General features: G+C 45.8%; 1 long non-coding RNA gene across 2 annotated transcripts; it reads right to left on the reverse strand.

The window, feature by feature from the left end:
• Positions 1 to 232: 232 nt before the first annotated feature.
• LOC107505075 lies at positions 233 to 22,401 on the reverse strand. 2 transcript variants are annotated; one of them, XR_001595621.2, is made up of 5 exons: positions 22,333 to 22,401; positions 12,653 to 12,850; positions 8,330 to 8,440; positions 4,262 to 8,177; positions 233 to 3,324 (listed from the first exon to the last, which is right to left on the reverse strand). It is a non-coding gene; the product is annotated as an uncharacterized LOC107505075 (long non-coding RNA). The 2 variants fall into 2 exon arrangements; XR_001595620.2 differs by having other exon boundaries at positions 233 to 8,177.
• Between the last annotated feature and the right edge of the window lie 1,824 nt (positions 22,402 to 24,225).

Consider the following 24,225-nt stretch of genomic DNA (forward strand, 5'->3'; position numbering starts at 1 on the left):
TGGGAGGTCTGTGGTTCGTGTCATTTCCTGGTGCCAGGTTATAAAACCAAACCACTTAGTTAGGACATGGTATTGGATAGGAACAACAGAGGAAAAACTGATTTGGTGACTAAAAACGCTTGAATGAAAACGCTAGGCCTGAGTAGAATCAGGTATTCTAGGATCTCATTCTTGAAATCTTAATCTTCATTAACCACTGCTTTTTCATAAAGTTTTTGCTTCCAAAAATATTTAATACCTGATATATGCTAGGAACCGGGACATAGAGCCCTCGGCCCTGACCTCAGGTAACTTACAGCCATCTAGTCGGTGATTACTGTCACCCCAGATTAAAGAAGAGGCTCGGCCAAGCACTTGTTCTAAGTGGTAAAATATTCATAATAATGAAAATAAAGAAAAATCTGATTGGCTTTAGCATCTTATTGAACCTTTCCTTCCCTGTCCAGTTCCCCAATCAGGAAGGCAAGGTGGCCATTGGGTTTCTTAGGGAAGATTTTATGAATACTCGGGAAAAGCAGAAACTGCCTCTGAAAAGAGGTTTCTAGTCCTTCCTCCAAGGGTCAAGCTTGAGAATCATCAATTTAGAAACACTATGTTGCTCTCTAAAAAGAAAGGGAATTCTTTTGGGTGAAATGTGCCAGTTTGGGCTGATGCTGAAAGGAGCCGGAGACGGGAGCTGAGGCTGCAGGCTCCCAGCAAAAGTCCAACAACTTTTCCATCTTCCCCCATCATTCCACTCCTTCTGCAAGTAACCGATGGAAGGACAGGTTATGGGGTGGATTATGGTGCCCCTATGTCTCAGCCGGCTTTGAAAGCAGAAGGGATGAAAGGGTCATGATACCAAGACACGCACAAAATGTTTCCAGATCTTAGATCAGGGACCTCTAAACCCAGCTAGGGCAGAGATATTAACCCGCAGTCTGTAGAAGGAATTTAGGGGCGCTCCTTTAACTTGAATGAGAAAAAATTTTATCTTGATTTTCATTAACCCCTAACTGAAATGAGATGTGTCTTTCTATTATGAGAGGAGGCAACAAACCACAATGGGAGTAGCAGTACCTGTGACTTTGCCACAGATTGTAATCACAGACATTCTCATATCACATTTCATTTGTGGCAGAAACCTTGAAAGAGCATTTATGTGCATCAGTACTTCAAAGCCATGGTAGTTCTTAGACTTGCCGCTGGATATTGTTATTTGATGCATTGATTAAAAGGTAATGATATTACTATATCACTAATCCACTTTTTAATGCTATTCGAGGCATAAAAAGATTAATGGCCGTTGGAGTAAGGGATGCGGGCGTGGTTGAAGCAGTGATTGCTTGAATTTAAAAGGCATGAATTAAAGCGGCAAAGGAATGAAGTAGAGGAAAGGCATTTTTATCTAGGGAACAGCACTTGGAAAAGCATATGCTTTTCAGAAACTGTAACTGCCAAGGCCTCTTAACCTGGGGAGAGTCGAGGGAATTGAGGTGTTGAGAGTGTGGCTAGAAGCCCATTCACCCTAGACCTCGCCATCGTAATAGGGCCCCAAATTCAGGCTTCTAAATTTAGGAAACATCCTAAATCGTTGTTTCCTAATCAGCAAATGAGACTGTATGACCGTTGAACTTTTCATGCATGTGTTCCAACTGTTAACCAAGACATTTAAAGTACACCACCGTTTTCCCAACCCTATTTTGACATGGCTTTGTTTTTTCTTCAAGGCACCTCTCTCAACTTCTGAAGGAGTGAAGTTGACCAAAAGGGACGGATTTACAGGAGGTGGGAAAGAAGATGAGATCAGCAAAGTAAACAAGAGCCAGATCATGAAATTATAGGGCTTTTTTTTTTGAAAGATTTTTAATGTCATGCAAGTGACAGAATAAGTATAATGCTCACTTGTTGATTTCCCTGCCAACATTCATCCCCTTTCTCCTAGGATCAGTAGCTCAGATTTCAAATCACCTCTCTACAACTCTTAGAGGTAGGGGGAAGGGCATATGACCCAGATCTGGCCAATCAGAGAAGAGACTTACCCGAGTCACAGTGATTGGTTTAGAGGTAAGCCTATCACACTAATCCCATCCTTGTAACTTCATAGGGATTGTTTCAGGGATTGTTATTGGTCCAATCAGAGCGAATGAATCTTGGGATTTGTGTTAATGCTATTGGTGAAAGAGTGTCTTTTTTAGACTGGATTGGACCTGGAAGGTTTAAGCCTAGAGAAAGAGTTGTAAGGTAGTTGTCTTGCTACCATACAAAACCTGAGAATGAAGCCAAAAATGGGAAAGCGGAGTAAAGAGATGGAGAAAGATAGAGTCCTGGAGATAATACTGCACCTCTGGGTAAAGTTGGGCTAGATCGATCCTTGACTTTTCAGTTAAATAAACTAATATATTTTCGTGCTTGTTGAATTGGGTTTTCTGGAACTTGCCATCAAAAGAACTCTAATGGATACAGACAGATCTGGTTTTTAAATGGGCATGTTGTCTGCTGGCAGAACGATCAAGAGGATCCTACAGTGGAGACAGAAAGACCTAGAACTTTCCCTAGGTAAAGCTGCAATAACAGACAACCCCGAGCTGTCGAGTGCCTGGAACAACAAAGACTTGTTTCTCACTCGCATTGCCTGTTGGCTGCAGGCTGACTCTGGCTCTTGCTGAGTGAATTTTGAATAAGCTACATGAGAACTGGGTCTTACCTTCTCGATTCCAGGATCCAAGCTGGGGAGCAGCTCCCATCTCAGTCTCATGGCAGAAAGCAATAGCACAGTAACAGAGCCACATGATGGTTCTTAGAGCTTCTGCTCAATGGCGGTTCTGTCACATGTGCCAACATCCCATTGGCCAAAGCTAGTCTATGGCCAAGCCCGACATAAATGAACGCACTGAGAGCTGTGTGGCAAGACACAGGGACATATTGTCCTCTTACGAGAAAAGCGGTGACTAACTGAAACGATAATAGGATCCACTGCCAAGGCTTTGGAGGTGATTTGGTTCAAGTACCTCATTAGACGAATGGGGAAACTGAGACCAGGATCAGTGAAGTAACTTCCTCACAGTCACACGAGTCGCCAGGGGCAGAGCAAGAGCGAGGACCTGAGAATCCTGGTTCCCAGTCCGAAGCTTTTCCTTGCAGCTCCACCTTGGCAGGTGTGGAGAGATTGTTCACGGTCCTCAGTGTGTCCCCATTCATTCACTCACACAGGACATTTACCAGCACAGGGAGCTGGGCGATCGATAGGGCAGAAGAGAAAATTCTCCAGAATTATTATTGGAGCTTGTTTCTCCCAGGCATCCAGTGAAAACAGAATGTTGGCTTGGGGTGATCAAGTAGAGCCTTGGAAATAAGCACAAGAAATTAGGATTCTGCAATATTTGGGGGACTTTTATAGACTTAGATTTGGAATAGGGGGTTTGGGGTTCCTTCCTTTTATTCTGATATTTTTGCCAGCTTTTAATCTGGCCAAGGAGAACAAAAAGTAATGGCTATGAAATACCTAGAAGGTGTCAGACACTCAGAGATTTGATATATGTGTAAATAACCTTTATTACATGAGTTTTCCTGGGTAATTAGGAATTTTTAAACCCGTACCTTTTCTTACAGCACTCCTGAGAATACGCAAAATATAGGAGAAGCCCTGTTATCACATGGCACTACAATCTAGACTTTTGATCGGCCAAACGTTCTCTATAACATATTTCGAGCGCTAAGTACATAAACTAATTATAGACGCTAAGAATTTCAGAGAAGTCACAGTCTGAAAAACTCATTCACATGGGTACGTCCTGGACTGATCTCCCAGATCTGGGCATTTGGGTTTGTGTTCAGCACCCCCACTCCCACCCCCAGTGTCCTCAGATTCTACTGGACCCAGTGACCTGCATCCCGTCCCAAAAGCACTTCTAACAGAGATTCCCTCAGAGGAATGAGGGGGGGGGGGCCTATGTACCCCAGGCTGACCATTATAGCCAGGTGGGAATCTTCTCCAGTCTTTCTAGCTGAACCTCTAAGTCACTGGTCCAGAAAGAGAGGGTGGACTAGGCAGCCAGTAATGGCTACTAGCTGAGGGAAATGGATGAATTCTACACCTTTCGCTAGCCCTTACCACAACATCCTGCCTCTCTTCCTACCCTCTCCCCTCTGGCTCTACTGCCGCTATTTTCCTTTCTCCCAGAGTCAATTCTCTGAGGGTCTCTCTTCACTGGATTTCTTCATTACCTAGTTCATTAGATCTCATATCCAACCCTCAAGGAAAGCTCCATGATAGTATTACCTCCATTATGCAGATGAGAAATGTGAGACTCAGGAAGAAAACTGATCAATTTTAGCCATACGATTGTGGAACCAGGATTCGAAACCACGTCTGCCAGACTCCAAAGCTGCAGATGCTGAAATTCGTTCATTCACAAATATAGCAAAAACACCTACCGTCGCCAAGTCCTGCGTGAAACGAGAAATAAATGGTGGACAAGACCCAGTCCTCATGCAGCTAATTCAAAATTTACTCAACAAATATCATCTGAACTCCCATTGTGTGCCTGGGCCATAGTAGTTTATAAACTACTAGCAAATGGAGACAGATTCACATGCAACTAACAGTGCAGTTTGCTAAGTCTACAATAGGGTTGTTGAGAACAGGGAGAGGAAAGCCACATTTTCTACCACTTGTACTAGGGTTGGAAAACCTTAGAATAAGCCTACCCAGCCTCTCTCTCCAATTCTAATCATTCCCTTACTTAACAGCTCATCAAAAACAGAGACCTGCTGGGATTTAGGATATACTGGCCTTTGGCCTATTCTTTGCAGTTATAGAAAAATGTATTGGAGCAGTGCCTTAGGCCAGAATCAATTTCCGTCCAAGAAGCCAGGCAGTGTACTCGGAGCTCAGTAATGGGAGGGCGTGGGGAGAAAGTCTGAGATGGTTCTGGAGAAGTCCAGAGATGGCTCTGCAGTCAATTACTGATGGTGAGTGAAAAATGAGGTCAGCTCCCTGACAGCAAGGCCCGAGAGAGGCAGCGAAATACCACAGATCCCCCATACTCTATGGCCCAGAGGACGAGGCATCTAAAAATAGACACACAATAACACTGAATATGCTGTGGATTTCACAACTGCTGGCCCAGCACAAAATGCTTGGCTTTGGCCAAGTCAGGATGCAATGAAAACCAGCCGGGAAGCTAAGCATGACCAAGATCAACATTCACCAGGACAACAGCAACCCCTCCGTCCATCAGACCTTGACCATGAAGCTAAATTACCCACTGCCCTTGCGTCCTGGTTCGACCTGCTCTGCAACTTTACAGAAAACTTGCCTTGCATGCCAGGGACTTTCTGAGACCTTTCATTTCAGGGACACTGAGGCAGAGGAACGTGTGGAAGTCTGCCCTGAGAACTAGAAAATGAGTGAAAAAAATGTCCATGATTTCAGTTTAAAGGGAAACACAACTGCAAGTGTGGGATGTGAGAGGAATGGGATAAGAAAACATTTTAAAGAGAAAATAATTACAAACACATGAGAGGGAGAAAGGGCATGGCCCGGGCTAGAAATGTGTAAGAAAATAAAATGAAAACAAAAAAAGATTTGGCAGTATATTTGTGGGTTTAAAACCAAATTTAAAGTTGACAATTCTACTCTGCTGGCAACTATTTTTATAATTGATGAGATATTACTTACTGAGTAGGTAGCATATGCCAGAAGCTGCTCTCAACCTTTAACGTGTATTATTTCATCTAATCCGCACACCAATCTGGGGGGCAGATACTAAGATTATTCCCATTTTTCAGATAAGGAAAGCGATTTTAAAGCTGGAGCAGACTTAAACAATTAGCTTCGCCAGTGGTTCCTGAGCTGACTTGTACATCGGAATTATCTAGGAAATCCTGCAGAATCTGGGACATTCTTCTGGATACCACGACCCCCCCCCTAGCAGAATGGGGATTAGAGTGGGTGCAAGAATCTGTGCTTACCAAGCACCCAAATGAGTCTCACGTACAGCCTTGTTTGGAATCCACTTGCCAATCCAACTGACTCCTTTGTTTTCCAGACCCCAAAACAGAAGCCCGGAGAGTTCCAGTAACATGTCCGATGGAACCAGCCTGCTGTCAGCAGAACCAAGCCTAGAACCCATAGCTTGTAATATGGTGCTCTTGCCATTGTTTCATTCATTCCTCACTGGAATCCTAAATGGGAAAATAGGTGGTTTCTTCCTCTCCCACGAAATCACTAGATTTGTCATCGCATTCACCCAGCTCTTGCCCAAACCCTCCAGCTGAGCTCAGTGCAATGAAACAAAGTTTGGCTGAGCACCTACTATGAGGTACAAACTGTCTTTGGTGCTAGGAACCCCATGGTGAACAAGACTGTCATGGGACCTTGCCCTCAGAGAGCTGACAGTGTGCTGAGAAGAACACCTTTGAAAATGTAACCAGCTTCCCGAATGAACTAGAACTATCAGAAAGCAATTTTGTTTTTTTCATCACTGTCCCTTCAAACCTGCTCCATTTTCCTGCTCCCTGGAAATCTTAGGTATCTTAGATGGATCCTATAGCTGTTCTGGCTACTCAGGTTTTAAAGAATAGCCTTATGTTTGGGGTAATTTGTAAAGCCCCATTTGGTCCAACAGCAAAGCTACAATCCTTCATTCATCAAGTTAAAATTTTTTCCCACCCTCAGCTTGGGACTGGCTCAGGTCCAGGGGCTGCAGTGGGGACAGGGATTGTATGGGCTCCTTTGCTAATTCTTGTCCTTCTCTCCAACTTACTGTGCTTCTTGAGGCTTCTCTGGGGCCAGGGTTTAGAGCCCGGATAGCAAGAAGCAGAGATGAGAGAGGTAAAGAAGGCAAGAAGGTCTTACAGAGCTAGGGTCGTCTGTACTATTCAAATGTCCTCAGTCGTGGCAGATGTCCAAATGCTGGTCCCCTCTCCCATGAGGGCTTCCTCTCTCCACTCCCTTCTGCTAGGGATGGAACTGGCCTCCTGAGTTCCCTGATGTGGGCCATGGCTCTCCCAGCTGTCTCCTCAAGCCTTCACTTCCCACCATCTATCCTATTCAGACATTCTCTGTTACGGTTGCTTTGTGCCTCATAGGGGATCTCATGGATGGAGACCCCTCTCAAAATGACTCTCAAGTCTGGCTCCCCTCTCATACCAGCAGAATCCTTCTTCTTCTCTTTCTCATCAAGGCAGCTCCAAGTGACCTTTCTCTTTAGACCCTCCAGGCATGAACCATGCACCAGTCACTAAGGCCCTTCCTTCGGTGCCAGGGATTTTTCCAGATGATTCTCAGAAGTCCTCTTCATTTGGCTTGGAGGAAAGGGAGAGAAGCATGCCCCTCCCTTTCCTCACTCCAACTACTAGCTCTCTAATCTCTCTCAGTTGATTCTCCCCATACCCCGCTGTATGTCCTCCATGTGGGTGATGAGTTAAGAATTTTTTTTAAATAAAAACTGATTTCTCAATCTCTTAGCATGTACCACACAGATGGTCTCAACCCTTGGGTACTTCGCCAGGACACGAAAAGTCCAATGTAACATCCTGTTTCACAAGAAATTACAAACTCGGAGTGCAGAGAGAACATACAGCAAGGGTGTTTGGGACTAGCCCACTCTAGTTTACTAAAATCTTTCTCTCACAGCCCTCTGGTAAGGTACCAAGCTCCTCCTCCTCTAGGCCTCAGTGGTGACCAGCTTGCCACAGGGCAAATGAGTAGCTCTTTGCTATACCTCATGACTGACCCATCTCTCTCCTCCCAAACAGCTGTTACTTTGCATTGTATAGTATATATTTAACTTTATACTACTTTTGTAATTACATTTAAAATCATGGATTATAAACTCTTATGAAGGTAGTCTTGGACATCTCTGGAATGATGACAACGATGATGATGATGATGGACGACAGTGATGATGTCAGTTATCAAAGATGACGGTGATTAGGGGTACAGGAGCAAAGAGAAATGATTGGCCCTTACCTCCCCATCTTTTCTAACTATTAATGTACTGTCCAGCCTTCTAGATGTGACTTGAAAATCTAGCACTCCATCAATACCATTCCAAAGACACGAAATACGTCATTACCTTCTATGTGTAAAGAGCACATGGCAGCAGCCAGCCTCCGAGGCAGCCCCAGCGAGCCTCCCTTTCTGGTGCTCGTACCTTTGCACGGTCCACTTCCACATCAAGTAGGGCCACCTGCGTTACCAAGAGAATGTTCTGGAAATGATGGTGCGTGACTTCTGAGGCGAGGTCATTTAAATATAAAAACTGCAATTTCCACCTTGCTCTCTCTTTGAACATTCATTCACTCAGTAGAAAGCCAGCTGCTATGTTGTGAGGATACTCACACAGCCTTCCGGAGAGGTCCACGTGGTGAGGAGCTGAGGCACGTGCAGGAGTCATCTGAGAACTGAATCCTCCAGCTTCGATTCAGCCTTCAGGTAACCTCACGAGAGACCCTGAACCAGAATGAAAGTCCCTTAGCACCCAAGGTAAGCGGCTCCTGAATTCCTTACTTATAGAAACTGTGCAAGTTAATAAATGTCCTTTGTTGCTTCATACCAAATTGTTGGGGTAGTTTGCGATATGGCAATAGATAGCTAATATGATGGTTAAATGGACTGGCTCTGGAATTATAGTGCCTGGGTTCAAATCTCATCTGGATCACTCGTTACTATGTGTGGACAAATTACTTAATGTCTCTGAGCCTCAGTTTCCTCGTCTGAAAAATGAGGAAACAACAATACTTGCTTCATACTCTTGTGAGATTAAATAAATTACATGAGAGGTGCCGTAGGGCACTAAGCACAGGGTCTGGCATAAACAAGGCACCAAACAAACATGAGTTTGTGTTAAGCCCCTCAGAACCTTTCCCAATGTCCTACATAAGATGAGCCCTTTCTGCTCTGAATTCTGAGAGTACTTTGCCCTTGTTTTCCAAAAACAGAAAGGGAATGAGAATGGAGTTGTCATTATCTGAGCAGGAGTCACCATACTGGGGGACTTAACATGTATCATCACATCTGACCTTTGTAAAGTCCTATGGGTGTAACGGAGTTGCTGCTTAGGTATTTAAGTCATGTTTAACCTAATATTTTGACATCTGTGTCTTGTCCAGCATTGATAGGCCTGGCCTGCCAGAAAGCTATTTGTATGAGGGACCCAGGAGCCCCCTAGGAAATACGCCACCTCAAGGGAGCAAAGACCCTTAACATGGGTTGGCCAATTAAAGATGACCATAAATTCTTTGACACTCCATGCATGGGGAGGCAGGATCTACTTCACTTTCCCTGGATCTCAGCTGGACTGTAGCTGTTTTGAGAAACAGAGTATGGTGAAAGTGACCCTATGCCAACTCTGGGTCTAGCCTTTGAAGAAGACTCATGACTTCTTTAGTCTCTTGGGGATGCCAGATCAGACTCTCCATCAGACAAATGCCACCAAGTCATTCTAGTCAAGACCAGCATCAGAACTGTCCAGAAGAGCCCCTGCCTGGATTCCTGGGCACAAATTTGTGAGATATAATAAATGTTGTTGTTGTAAGCCACTGAATTCTGAGGCAGTTTACTATGCAGCAGAAGATACATCTGGCACAGACAGGGATTCCCAGAGTACCTATGAATAGAATTCACGGAGTCTATAAATATGTAGGGGAAGATTTACATCTTTATTTTTACTAACCTATAGCTGAAATACAGTATATATATATTTTTAATTTAGATTATAGGCAGCAAACCACAGTACTATTAGCTGCATCTATGACTTTGACACTGAGAAGGGATTTATAGGCTTTCTCAAACTGCGTTCGTGCGTGTACTCCACACACACACACACACACACACACACACACACACACACACAGAGCTTAAGAAAAGAAAGCTGAAAGAGAGTGCAGCACACAGGAGAGGCCCAAAGGCAGTGGGTCAGTGGTATCAGTGTTGGCGGGGGAGGACAATTCTGAGCATGAGATTCCAGTCCCAAACTGTCTCTGACTCGTGCCTGAGTCCCAGAAACAAGGCGGCTGCATGAACAATGGTCAAAGGATCTGTTTTACTAAAATAACTGTGAGACCTTGAGAGTCCAAAGTGACATTGATACAGCAGCTCAAACAGAAGCAGACAACTCAACAATAGCCAGAGAGAACAGGAGACCGTGGCAAACATCTCCAAGTAGCTGAAAGGACCCTGCACGCATGTTTGATTTTTTTTTGGAGGGGGGTGGAGGAGGAGGAAGCTATTCAGAAATAGTTGGGGATAACTCTGAACTGGTCTGTAGTACCACACAAAACAAGGGAGGAAAGAGTAGAGAAATATTATTTTGGACAACTTGGTGAAAATATTTTCCTCCCACGTTGGAATGTCTTGGAAAACATAGGTTGTGTGACATAGGCCAATTAATCACCCCTTTGCCAGGGCCCAAGGAGGTTCAGTAACTGAGTAGATGAGATTAAGAAGGTAAGTGGCAGAACCAGGATTCAAACTCACGTCTGCCTGACTCCAGAGTCCATGGCATTTCCATGAAGTTGGTACAGTCTCACCACCCGTCTGTCCTTCTCAAGGTTGCTTGGTCTTCTTAATGCATCTCGAGTCCCCAAACATCTGTGTCTCTGCTCATGTTGTTACCCATGCTGACTTTCCTTCCCGAGTTCTTCCTAGCCCCCACTCCCACTCCTGAAAATCCCCTTTATTGAAGCTTTTTTTGTTCACTATCCTCCAGTAAAGGTTGAAGGATGAAGGAACCATTTCTCCCAGCATTCCTTTCATACCAAAAATAACCCTTGACACATAATCCCTCATTCATCATAGATTTTATCACGTTGTGAGATTTGACCTGTTTAATCTCCCTGACTAGATTAATAACAGAATTATTATTAATAATAATACCACGATTCACTGAACAGTTACTAGATACTATTCCAAAGACCTAACATTTAGATCATTTAACAATAAGATGGGTAGTACTATTATCCCTATTTTACAGACATGGAAGCTAAAACACAGAGAGTTGGTTCGACTTGCTCAAGGATACGCAACTACTAGAGGGCAGATCTGGGGTTTGAACCTACATCTGTCTGAATCTGTCATAAGAGATCATGCCTTATCATTCATTCTCTGGACCTGACACAGGGTCCAGCCCTCAGTGTGTGCTCAGTAAATCATCATTCACTGAACGATGGGCTAAACACATCATCCCTATCCGTACACTGCTGCACCCCCGGCTCCAGTTCCTGTGTCTGGAGCACGGGCAGATGCCCACTAATATTTGTTGGTTGACTGACTGACTGACTGGGTGAATAAGTTTATTTTCAGCTCTGATGCCCTGAGATGGTGGGGCAGGAATATAGAAATGAAATTTTCCTCTTTGGTAAGAGTTATCACAACTCTTGATTCTGAAGTATCGACTCTTCTGAGGCCATCACCACCAACAATCACTTTTAATAGCCTAACAGAACCCAAACCCTGGCAAGTTGTTGCTTGGACTGACTCCCCGATATATTAGGGAGTCCAGTGAGTGAATCAAGGAGGAACTGACTGTGTAGTCTGTGAAGTGTCGGGCTAGAGTTATTTCCCAAGCCAGACTCAGAGGCCTGGTCTTGAAGCAAGCCAAAATTCATTTAAAAAAAAAAACCCAGACTTTGTATCCTTGGGCCACTACTTCAGTAAAACAATAATGAGTTGAAAGAATAACTACTTCTATGCCATTATTTATGAACCCTGGCTCAGCTGGGCAGCTTCAGTGTAAAACTTTCTAGATGTCACATGTGACAGGGAAAGATGAGGTGTGACTATAGAGAGAAAAGAAGGCCCATTTAGTTCCCCTGGTTTGCTGGAGGTGTGGGTCCCAGCCAGAGCAACATGACAGCCCATTCTTCCTAACCTGGTATTAATCACCCAACCGAGGTCCCAGGAGCACCTTTCACCTGCCAGGTGCACTGCTAAAGTGGGCATAGGCTGAGGAAAGGCGAGGCCCAGAGGGGGGAAAAAAATATTGGAGTATGCAATTCAAAGTTATTTGGAAATAAAACAATATAGGCCATGAAGTTAAATTAACTAATAACCATAAAAGGCCCAGCCCAACACCTGGCATAAGAGTAAATGCAGAGTAGGTGTGAGTTCCCCTTCCTTCTGCTAATTACAGAGACATTAACCCTGTCGATCTCTGTTCTGAGAATGTGCCTAATACACTGCCTGCAGGAGAGAATGAGATTAGGACATGCTTCATTTAGGGTCCCAGTCAGGGCTAATATTCAGCCAGTATGCCCAGTAAGACTGCACTGGTTGTTTATAAGCATCCCTCCCAATTGGGTCATCCCTCTGCCTTCTAGGTATGACATATTTTGAATGTTACATCTGGTTCCAAGTATTTATTTAATATGTGTACACTGAGTGCCTACGACGTGCCAGAACCTGGTCAAACAGCAGTGGAAGGCTGGGTGAAAAAAAGGTTGGAAATGCCCTCTCTCCCTATGGAGCTTACATTCCAATGGGAGAGACAAATAAAATAAAGTAGCGTAACAGGTAGTTTGGAGATAAATGCTACGGAAAAAACGTAGGAAAGGCATAGCTAATGCGGGAATGCAATGTCAGACTTTTCACTGAAGTAACACACACAAGGAAAAGTGAGCAAATTGCAAGACTTCAGCCCAACAGATTTTCCCAAAGTGAACATACCTGTGAAACCGACACCCAGCTCAAGACACAGAGCACAATTGGCATCCGTAGGGTTCCGGCTGTCACAGTCAACGTCCCTGAGATGTGGGAGTCGCCAGGGCTGTCGACCAAATTATTTCCCGATCGCTGCCTCCTGGACGTGAGGTAAGATTGCACTTCTCTGCTCCCTGTTCGGTGCAGCCATTCATTTGCTCCGGCCTATGATGTGTGAGCAAAAATGATGAGCATCCCTCCTCCAGGGCCCTCCTCCACGGCCCCCATGAGGCCATGCTGGGTTATGGGATCTACCTTGCCACGGAGCCTCCATCGGTCTGGGTCCCAAGGGAATCTGATGAGCAGAGCACCCTTGCTAACCCCCAGTGAGTATATGGCATGAGGTCAAATAAATTTTCGCTGGGTAAGCCACTGAGATTTGGGGCTTGTTCATTACCTCAGCGTAACTAACCCATCCTGACTGCTAATGAAGGCGATGTCTCAGGAGAGACCTGAGGAGATAAAGGAGAGAATCTTCTGGAAACCTCAGGGAAGAACAAGCCGGAGACAGCAAATCCCAAGACCCTAAAACAGGAGTGTGTATGAGGTGTGAGAAACAGTGTCTTGGGATAGAATCCCCCAGAAGCAGGCCCTGAGACAACGGTTTGAATGTAAGGGATTTTTTTCAGCAGTCGATCTCAGAAACACTTAGAAGGGGGTGAGGAAGGGCGACAGGGAAGGGAGAGAAGTCCTGACAGGGAGGGCTCTTTCAAGAGCAATTATCCTTGGGGTTCGGTGCCACTGGGGACATCTGGCAGATGGCACAGACCATGCCTCCGAGCTGTTCCCCTGGGAGTGTGAAGAAGATGAGGTGTGTATCTGCCCACACTGGCTATTGGCTGAGGCTGCTCCCCAGGTGTTAACTCCCAGGCAAGCCAGAAGGCAGAGTTGTAAGTGCCTGTCCCCGCCAAGGTGCCTCAGGCATGAAGTGGGATGGGGAGGGATAGAGGCTGTGGGCAGGGCGCTGACAGCATCTGCTACAAATAACAAGGAGGCCAGTGTGACTGAGGAACCAACATATACACGCATAAAAGTCTAAATTACAGAAACCACCTAAAAACCATTGGCAAGATCTCCAGACTAAACAAATTAGCCAGGCTTACCCCTCCATCAGGACTATACGACCCCCTCCTACCTGTTATCCTGCCTCCAGCCCACCTGGATCGAATCCATTCTTCGTTCTCAACCAAAGTGGTCTATAAAACATGAGAATCTGATAATGACATATCCCTGCCCAAAATCCTTCAGTGGTTTTCCATCTCCGTCAGGATAAACTGTAAGCTCTTTGGTTGGCAGACAAGACCCTGCCCATCTAGACGACTCATCTCCTCCGCTCTCCATCTCAACATTGATGCTCCAGCAACAGCAGATGGTTGACCACCCCCCACTGCCCCTTGTCCTCTCAAAGCCCTACGCCTCTGCAAATGCCGCCCCCTCCACCTAGAGTCCTCCTATGTCTCTCCTCCATCTTCATTCGCCTAGTCAACTCTTATTCATTCAACAAATATTCATCCAGGGCATACTATAAATTATCAGACCGGGCCCCCTTGCACTCAGTGAAGATTATTAGGCGGAAAAGGGGAGTAAATGAACAAGAAAATCAAATAGTAGTAAAAGCAGTGAAGGAAAAAATAACACTGTTACATGACAGAGTGACGATGATGACAGGTGTGAAGCGTGGCAATTTTGATGGGTGGTCAGGGAGAGCCTCCTGAGGAAGTGGCATTTGAGGCAACCGGACAGAATAACAAGAGAGTGTCAGACACGTAAAAACTGAGGAAGAAGGATGACAAGTGCAAAGGCCCTGAGGCAGGAAGGAATTTGGAGTGACGGCATAACTGAAATAAGGTCAGCATGGTGGGACACAGCAAGTCAGGGGAAAAGGGAGGAGAGCTTGGAGGGCAGCGGCCAGGTCATCACGGGGGGTCTTGCCGGCCATAGGGCGGGTGCTGGACTCTCGCCTATGACCTTCAGTTCGGGTGGCACCTCCCGGTGTGTTCTTCTCTATCCCCCCGAGAATGGGGATGAAGGGATGAAGCAGCCACTTCTAGTAGTCTCCGTTTCATACCATAAATGACCCTTGACGCAGAGGTCCCAGCAGTTGGATCACTACAGGCATCTATTCTTTGACCTTGCTGCCTGGCTGCGTGACATTGGGGGAGTTATTCAACCTCTCCGTTGCTAGAATTTCTCCTTCAATTTGTGTCCTATTCCCTGAGTGGTATCGAGCTAACTCAGCCTTGCAGGTAAAATACGAGGACTAACAGAATTTTCTCCTACGAGCAAAGTGTTTTATGAGTCCTCCTGTGTACCACAGTCATCAAGAACATGGGTTTTGAAGTCAAGACAGACCTGATGTTGCATTCTGTTTTCATTGCTTTCTTGTGCAAATTATTTAATCTCCATTAGCCTTGGTCTTCTTAGTTGTAGAATGGTGCTAATAATTGTCCCTATTATGTAGTGTTTTGGGAATGATTTCATGGAGTAAGGCCTTTAATCACTTACCATAGTCTTCGTCCAAATTGAGGCTCAATACATAGTCTCTATAATTTTTGTAGCAATCCTTCCAACACTGCCTAAGCTTAACTACCTCATTGCTTCCTCTCCGAGAACGCTGAGATTGGCATTGCAAGAATCCCCAGACACCCTCGAAAGTTCATCCTCCAATCCCAATGCCATGAAAAGACAGGGGGTCCTAAACTAGGATTCGAATCCAGTCTCAGCCATTGACCAGCTTTCCAACTTCAAGCAAGTCTCCTCTGCCCTCTGGGTCTCACCACATGACTTAAGGCAACGGCTTTTTAGAGATGCCTGTGGTAGACAGAACAATGGTCCCCCAAAGACGTCCACATCCTAATCCCTGAAGCCTGTGACTATGTTACCTTACACGGCAAAAGGGACTTTGCAAATGTGAGGTTAAATATTTTGACATGGAGACATTATTCTGGGTTGTCTAGGTGAGTCCAATGTAACCATAGGGGTCCTTAAAAGAGTCAGAGAAGGAAGGCAATGATGAAAGTACCAGAATGATGCTACGTAAACCTGAAGATGCGACACTACTGGCTTTGAAGATGGAGGAAGCGGGGCGGGGCGTGAGCCGAGGCCTGTGAGTGGCCTCCGGACGCTGGAAAAGATGGGGAGACAGATTCTCCTCCAGAAGGAACACAGCTCTGCCAATATCCTGACTGTAGCCCAAGAAAACCAGTTTCAGACTGCGACTTCCAGAATTGTAATAAATCTGTGTTGTTTTAAGGCACTGAGTTCGTGGTCATTTGGTATAGCAGCTGCAGAAAAACGACGCAAACCCCTCGGTGCAAGTTCTTTAAGCAGCTTGTTTTCACGGCCGCAGCTAACACGGAAGGTGCGCGCCTAGGCAGGTCATCAGGCAGTTCAAGCTCTGGCAGAGGGGGGAAGTATCAACACAGGGCTTTACTGCCCAGGGGCCAAGGGTCACTGCACCTTCCTTAGACCAGAGCCAGATGTCACCGAAACTGAACCGGGAGCTTCAGAGTCACAGCTCCCCAGGACCCCCAGAGCCTGGAGAAGGTCAAGGAGTTACGATCTTTCCAACAAACACTCGTTACGCTTTCCACCCTTACTCAGAACCAAAAGATGTCATCCCAACCAGATCCATCGCGGCAAAACCAGACCGTCCGCAGGAATTTAGCACAGCCGTGGATATTTTGCATGAGAAGTGCTCAGGGGAAAAAAACAAGAGCCATTTGACAGCGTTTCGCCCGTTCTCCGTAATTACTCTGTGTTATTGTTGGGTTCATGCATTTTTCTTTTTTCTTCCATAAACAATGTGATTTGCCATTGCTTTTAAGAGACTTCCTTAGAGAAAGTGCAAAAAATAAAATAAAATAGAATAAAAATAAAATAAAATGAAATAAAATAAAATAAAATAGCGATTTTTCGGGCTCCCTTTCTATGGTTACAACCACTAAGCTTCGGATTTTTCTGAGGAAAAGTTCCATAGACATAAAGTTCTGCCATGAGGAGAACGCTCACCTGGCACCAGGAGAGTTGTTTTTGGAAGCCAGACAGGTCGCCAGGGGAACACCTGCTAAGGCAGGCCTGTCTTGTGCTCAGCAAAGGCTGAGGGTAGATGGAGAGAGAAAAGCAGCTTAGGCCATGGCAGGTGCGTAGGGCAGAAACGAGAGCCGTGGGCTGGGGCTGGGGCTGGGGCTGGGGCCGCCCTGGGCTTAATGGGACACACCTGTTGGAAACTGCCTACCAGGAGAGCCCTTGAGTCCGCTGGGCACTTTCTAAGACCGTGTGCTTTGAAAACGCACATGGAGACATAATGATAACAAAGGAGAAGAGAGTCTTTAAGGAGACAGGAGAGTGGTTGATGAAAGTGGGTAGACAAGGAAAAAGAAGAATGAGAAAGAGAAACTGTGGAAGGAAGGAAAAGGAAGGAAGGAAGGGAGGGAGGGAGGGAGGAAGGAAGGAAGGGAGGAAGGAAGGAAGGAAGGAAGGAAGAGAGGAAGGAAGGAAGGAAGGAAGGAAGGAAGGAAGGAAGGAAGGAAGGAAGGAAGGGAGGGAGGAAGAGAGGAGGAAGAAAGAGAGGAAGAAAGAAAGGAAGGAAGGGAGGGAGGGAGGAAGGAAGGAAGGCGGGAAGGGAGGGAGGGTGGGAGGAAGGAAGGAAGGAAGGAAGGAAGAGAGGAAGGAAGGAAGGAAGGAAGGAAGGAAGGAAGGGAGAGAGGAAGGAAGGAAGGAAGGAAGAGAGGAAGGAAGGAAGGAGGGAAGGAGGGAGGGAGGGAGGAAGGAAGGAGGGAGGGAAGGAAGGAAGGAGGGAGAGAGAGAGAGAGGGAGGGAAGGAAGGAGGGAGGGAGGAGGGAGGGAGGGAGGGAGGAAAGGAAGGAAGGAAGGAAGGAAGGAAGGAAGGAAGGAAGGAAGGAAGGAAGGAAGGAAGGAAGGAAAGAAGGAAGGTAGGTGTGTGTGTGTTAATGAGCTCACTGGGCACATTTAATAAGCTTGTACTTTTCATGGGTCTTGGCTGCAATCAGCCCTGGCTTGGAAGGATATCTGATGGCTCACTCATCTATCAGGAGGCCAGAGGCCTAGTCACTGAAAATATTCAGACACGAGGAAAGCAGAGTTGATGTAAAATCGGTGTGTTGTGGGTGCTGCCAGCAGTATAACCAGCAGTATCACGACCCCCTGCAACGCTGGATGCTCATAAACAACCTTGATTATCTCTGCACCTCAAAGGCTAAGAGCTCTAGGCTGGGAGTTTGTGACTGGCTGAGAACTAGAGGAGAGGGTGTTCCTGCCTTACCTACCCCCCGCCACCCTGCCCCAGATAGAAAGGGTCTTCCAATGACAGAGAGTCTGCTGTGAAATCTTTAGAAACCCAGGTAGAAATGTCAAGTACACATTTAACCAGAGCTGGTCCAGAGCTCAGGAGAGAGCTCTGGGCTGGAGATGAAACCTTGGGGTCCTCAGCCTATGGAGGTGACCTGCCAAGCCCGGGAACAGGTGGCTTCGCCCAGGAAGAGAGAAAAGAGCAAGGCAAAAGGACTGCCTATGGCTACACCGAAGGGAGATAAGCCCACACAGTCCCAAGAGGGAGGCCAAGGGACTGAGAAGAAAACCAGAATCGTGATGTACCATGGATGCCGAGGGAGGAGATGGGCCCCTGTGGTGAACACAGCTGTGAGGTCAAGAGAGAAGAGGACAGAAAGATCTCGGATCTTGGAAACCAGCGAGGACTTCAGCAGGTACCATTCTGACAGCCCAGAAGGGAATTCAGATAGAGGGGCCTGAGGAGGGAAGAAAAGGACGCAGACACAGGTGGCTCCTTCTAGAAGTCTGCCTGCGGGATGGAGGCGCGAGGCAGGCGGGGCGCTGGAGGGCTTCTTTTTCTCTTTGGTTTTTCCTAAACCCAGAAGAGAACCAAGGAACGCTCTCAAAAGCAACGGCAAATTACATTGTCTGTGGAGGAAAAACGATAAACGCAGGAACCCAACAATAACACACAGTAATTACGGAGAACGGGTGAAACACTGTCAGATCCATGTTGGTTTTCCCTAAACCAAGAGAAGGACACGTTCAAGACTGGACCGGATAGAGCCAGGGAGCGAAGAGGCTGACGATACAGGAGATGAGGGGGAGGACGAGGAGCGTCTCATTCTGGGCGGTGGGGTTATTCATTCAACAAACATTATTGGGCACTTAGCTACGTGCCCAGGCACGATGCCACTGTGGTACAGAACACGGCCTCTAGAATGTTCAGTCATTGAGTCTGCCTCTGACTGGCCAAGTGACCTCGGCCAAGTCACGTAAACTTTCTGAGCCTCAATTCCCTCAGCTGTAGAATGCGACTAATAACATACTTCACATGCTCATTGCGGGGAAAAAATAAGTTAAGCACAAAAACGACAATGTTGGCATTTAATAAGCCCTCGTCATGTGCTGAATATTTAGTTGTTTCAAACAGGTGGGTGAATCCAGTCCCTGCGCTCCACCTTAGCCAGACACAGACGTAGAGAATAACCTTTTACTGTATTTTCTTCTAGGATTTGTTTTCTCTGCATGCATTAGCCCCTATAATGTAGACGTGAATGTTGATTTTCAACAAATCTTTATCAAGTGCCTACTTAAAATGCCCTAAGTGCTTTAATCCTGACAAATAACTAACTCTGTGAGGTAGGCACTGTTATAGTCATCTCTATTTACAAATGAGGAACTGAAGCAATAAAAAGTAACTTGCCCTGAGTCACACACCCAGGCAATCCAGCTCCAGAGCTTGTCCCCACGAGCTCCAAAAAATCCAAGCATAATAATAGGAAGTAAGGTAAGAGGTCCACAGCCGACAGATGCAGGAACAGGCTGGAAAATGGGACGCATGGGAGGAGGCTTCTAAACAGGGCTCACCTGCCCAGAGTTTATACTTCTGTGGCTGGCTTTTGGGTGAGTCTGATAGAATTAGAGGCCAGTGGAGATGCACATACACCGAACCACTAGAAATACCATTCATCTCTTAATGCCAAGTTAGACTCTTAATGGTCTCTTAGGACATACTCTCATTGCCCTTGACTTCCAGGGCACCTGTTCAGATGACTCCAGTGGAAAAAGACTCTTCCCGAAGTCAGTGGGGGACCTCAGGACTCCACTGGGGTTTCTAAAGAATAACGAGTCATGTTCAGGGTTGCTGAGCCGAGCCAAAAATGGTTTTTGCCTGCTGACTTCACTTTCTACCTCTGCCAAGGGGCACCCCGAGGCTGCCACAGAACTGCACCAAGCCATTTCTGGAAGGAATTTCCACCAAGGGAAAAAAAAAGGAAAAAGAGGCTCTGTATGCTATTACAAAATGCAGAGACAAGCAAACCACGAATGTGTGGTGTTTGTAACTTTAATTGTTTCTTTGGGATTAAAGCATTCACCCCGACAAGGGCAGAAGCAGAATGTAATGCTAGATTCCTAACTACTTGAGATGGTTTGACATGCGGCCATAAGAGAGCTGTTTTAAGGCGTTTTCCCCATGCTGGATTCACTTAGGGAGATTTGAGCCCCCACAAAAGAAACTTTCCAGCTGTGCACACATCCCCTATCCCCTGTCCTCCTCATCCCCCACCCCTGCTCCTCTGCTTCTGGTTTCTTCCTTATGTAAGCCTATTTGGGGTTCTTGGTTAATTTATTCCAATTCTCTCCTGACTGGATCACAGAACCTTAGAGCTGGAAGGGGCCATCAGGAAAAACTGGGCCAAGCTTCTCGTGCAGATCACAGCTACTCCTGAGCAGTCTGGACCAGACCCTTCAGCTCCTAGTCCTAGTCCTTTCTCCGGCCTCTGCACTACACTGCTCTCTGCTGGCCGTGGAGGAAAATGGCTTTCCAGGTCTGCATCTAGTTTTCAAGACTGTGTTGAGGCTCTGGCACCTCCTCAAGGCAGATTTCTCTGCAGAGTGGCTCCAGAGATTGAGGCTCTAGACTGCGTCTCTCTCAGCGAATCCCACTCGCATTCTCTTGCGCCTTTCCCTACAGTGCTGGTCAACTATAGGAAGTCTCATTTCACAAGCCTCACATTTTCAACTCCCTGCCTTATTATCAATTTTTAAATACTTACTGAGCCCCTTACTATCTGTTGATGGACACTGTTCTAAGCACCTTAGCTGTAGTAACTATTTTAAACGTCACACAACCCTCTGAAGTAGGTGTTATCATTCACTAGCATCGACCCCATTTATAATGGGAAACCGAGGCACAGAGCACTTCTGTAGCTTTCTCTGCGTCAGACAGTGGAACGTGGAATGGCTGGGACTTGAATGCAGACAGACAGTCTGGCTCCAGAACCCAATTTCTTAACCACCAGGATTATACACACAGTACAAGTATATAGAGTGATTTCCATCCTTAGACATTAGGGGATGCTAATTTTGTCACTATAGAAAAGGGAGAGTGTGTGTGTGTGTGTGTGTGTGTGTGTGTGTGTGTGTGTGGACAGAGAACGTTCTTTAGAGACAGACACAAGTGAGTCTGAATCGCGATCCTACCACTTACTGTGTGATCTCAGGGCAAATTAAGGAAACTTTCTTAGCTGAAGTGACTGATCAGCAAATCAGAGACAGCTGTTCTTACGCCCTAGGCTAGTCCCCGCGATTGAGATAATAAATGTGTTCAACCTGACACATGACATAAAACACAAGACACACAGTTATGGGTGGCTGCTACTGTATATGTTAATGACTAAGCATGCAACACTGGACTGAGCTGCTCTGAGGGTCAGTACCTTCCCTGCTGAACTGGCTGGACGTGGGAAGGATAAAGGCCCATAGGACTCTAAGCTTCTACTAACAAAAGATTCCTATTGAAAAAACCCTTTATCATTATACATTTTTAATGGAGTTAATTAAAGAAAGAGTACACAAATTACAAAGTGTTCATGTCACATAAAAATACACTCCTAGGTCTCTTAAATGCTGGTGTTCTTGGTATATTTTAATGGTGCACACTGAAATATGAAGAAATTATGCCTGTGAGCCCCAAATCAGACACTAGATGGCGCTAAATTCTCACTTCAAGTGGCATCTCTAGTTTCTACAGCCACTAGTCCCACTGAGGAGCGGCTACTCCCCAGCTGAAAGTTCAAAAGTCTGAACTACTTTAGATTTGTTACTGGTGCATCCAGGCATCTTCTGAAAGTAAACAGCCTTCAGTTGAGGTTTTACTAGATGTCGGCCCAGACCGGCAACTATCCCCAATAACAAATCTAACAAACCACTGGCGCTGCCCCAATAAGAAAGAAAATAACACTATCAGACAGATGAGAGACAGAAGTCATCCTTGCCCCCCAGGGACTTGCCCATCTGCTCATCCTTTTTTTCTCAGGCCACCTGCTGCCCACAGGAAGCTCCCAAAGAATCATATATGATGATAAAGGCAAAGAAATGTGGAGCTGGAGGAGAACTTGGAGATTATTTTATCACCTACCTCATCTCACTTTACAGATAAAAGGAGAAAGAGGCCCAGAGGGATAAGGTGAATCATCCAAGGCAACACAGGCAAGCCGACTAGGACCAGGACAAGCTTCCTGATCCCAGGTCCTTCCCTGCCTGCCTGCTGTCCTCACAACTCCACAGTGGGGGTGCCCTGCAGGAGAGCACACGGAGACCACACCTGTGAATGAGAAAGAAAGACCTACCCTCTTGAGTTTCTCAGAGTGACTCCATGCGACAGTAAGCACCTTAACACCAATGCGGGGGCAGCTACACACGATTGGTAACAGGCATTTCAACAGAACATTACCAGGTATTTAAACACAGATGGGCTATTGCCCAACAGGTGTTGCTCGTGGGTGTTCGAGACCAACATGTTCAGTTTGGCCAACGTACCACACCCTTCCCACCCAGGACGGAGTTCAGGGCCTGCAGAAACTCAGCTGCCCTGATCCTTTTCTCCCTCCTGGGCATTTCAGACCTTCGCTTAGGTCTAGGGTGGAGCCAAAACAAATAGTGGGGCAGAAGAGAAGGAATAAGGCCGTCTCCTCCTTAACGTTAGTTTGTGAGTTTGGGGAGCAACTTCCTCTCTCTGAGACCCAGTCCTATAAAGTAAGGGAGTTAGATTGGAATCCCTTTCGGCCTCAGCTCTCTACGGGCACACCACATGGCTATTTAGCTATCTATTATTATGAAAACAATTAATCATGTTTAAATATATAGCACTTCATGAAGTATATGGAGGTCACATTTTGTTTTCTGATCAGTGCTATTTTAAACGATAAAAGTGTGAGTTTTTCTCTATGTGTTACTTCCCCCTTTATAAAAATTAATTGCAAAATATTTCTGACATACGAAAAGTTATCAAGAATATGGAATGGATATATATGTGATAAGTAAATATAGAAATATTTATTGTGCTATCTAAGCAGTAGAGATATGAGCTTGTTGGACAATTCTTCCAATTTTTTTTGTTTAAATTTTCATAATTAAATGTCTAGAGGATAAAAAAAAAAAGGATAAAGAATAATATCATGAACACCCAGGTAGCCCCACTTAGCCTAAGAAATCAAACAACTGAATTTGGATAGTCTGTCACCTAGTAATTTCTCGATACTTTTACTATCATAGATATTATTTTGCATGGTTTCTTAATTTTATGTGCATGTTTTCATACCATTTTCTTTAGCAGCTCGTTTCTTTTCACTCTTCATCGATACATAGGATTTTGATTGATTTATTTTCATTGTTGCTTTGAGGTCCATGGTATGAACAAGGGACAATGTAGTTATTGATCAGGTTGTCAGATTTTTTAGGTATTTACATTTTTTTTTATCATACGCAGTGCTGCCATGCCTATTCTTTATACGGCTTCATGTCACCTTATATACATATGAAAGGCGGTACAGTGGTGTAAAATTCTGTGCGGCCTCTGGGGCTTCAGGCACAGCTGGATCCAGATAATTATACTATGTCATCAGGAACCTGTCTCATGCCATCTCCTGGCTCTGCTCTCTTCTATGCTGGCTTTATTCTTAGTGGTCTCTCCACAGGTGGTGGCCCCTCGTGGCTCTGGGCTTCTATCAAACCAACTTGGCAGCCCCCGGGGACTAAGAGCACCCCTTTTGGGAAAGTTCTGGCAGCAGTCAATGGACCAAGTTAGGGCATGTGTTCAGCATGAACAAGTCAAACGGAGAGATGGTGTTTCTCACTGGCCAATCAGAGGTCCTGTGCTCATTCCAGTCAGTCTCATCAGAGCCAGATCAAGAGTGGGGAAGGGGTGATTCTCTAAAGGAAAATAAAGGACTGGATGCTGGGCAGCCAACAGCAGCAAAGGTCCAGGACCTCATCAGCCCCACCCAGATGTACCCCTCTACCATGGCACGGTTCACACTGCACCTGACTTCAGTGCCACTTACGTATCTGTGTCCCCTGTGTCTCCAAGGAGAGGAGTCCTCGCCTTTCGTCCCTCAGAGCAGATGCACCTCAGTGCCCGGTTCATAATAAACAGCTGCTGTGGGATCAGCACCCTGACCGAACACAGCCTGAGGGGCCAGGGAGTAGGGCAGTCAACCCTTTGCCTCAGTGGTTTTCACCTC

The sequence above is a fragment of the Rousettus aegyptiacus genome, unplaced genomic scaffold, assembly GCF_014176215.1.
Source record: "Rousettus aegyptiacus isolate mRouAeg1 unplaced genomic scaffold, mRouAeg1.p scaffold_m13_p_2, whole genome shotgun sequence".
NCBI classification, from domain to species: Eukaryota; Metazoa; Chordata; class Mammalia; order Chiroptera; family Pteropodidae; genus Rousettus; species Rousettus aegyptiacus.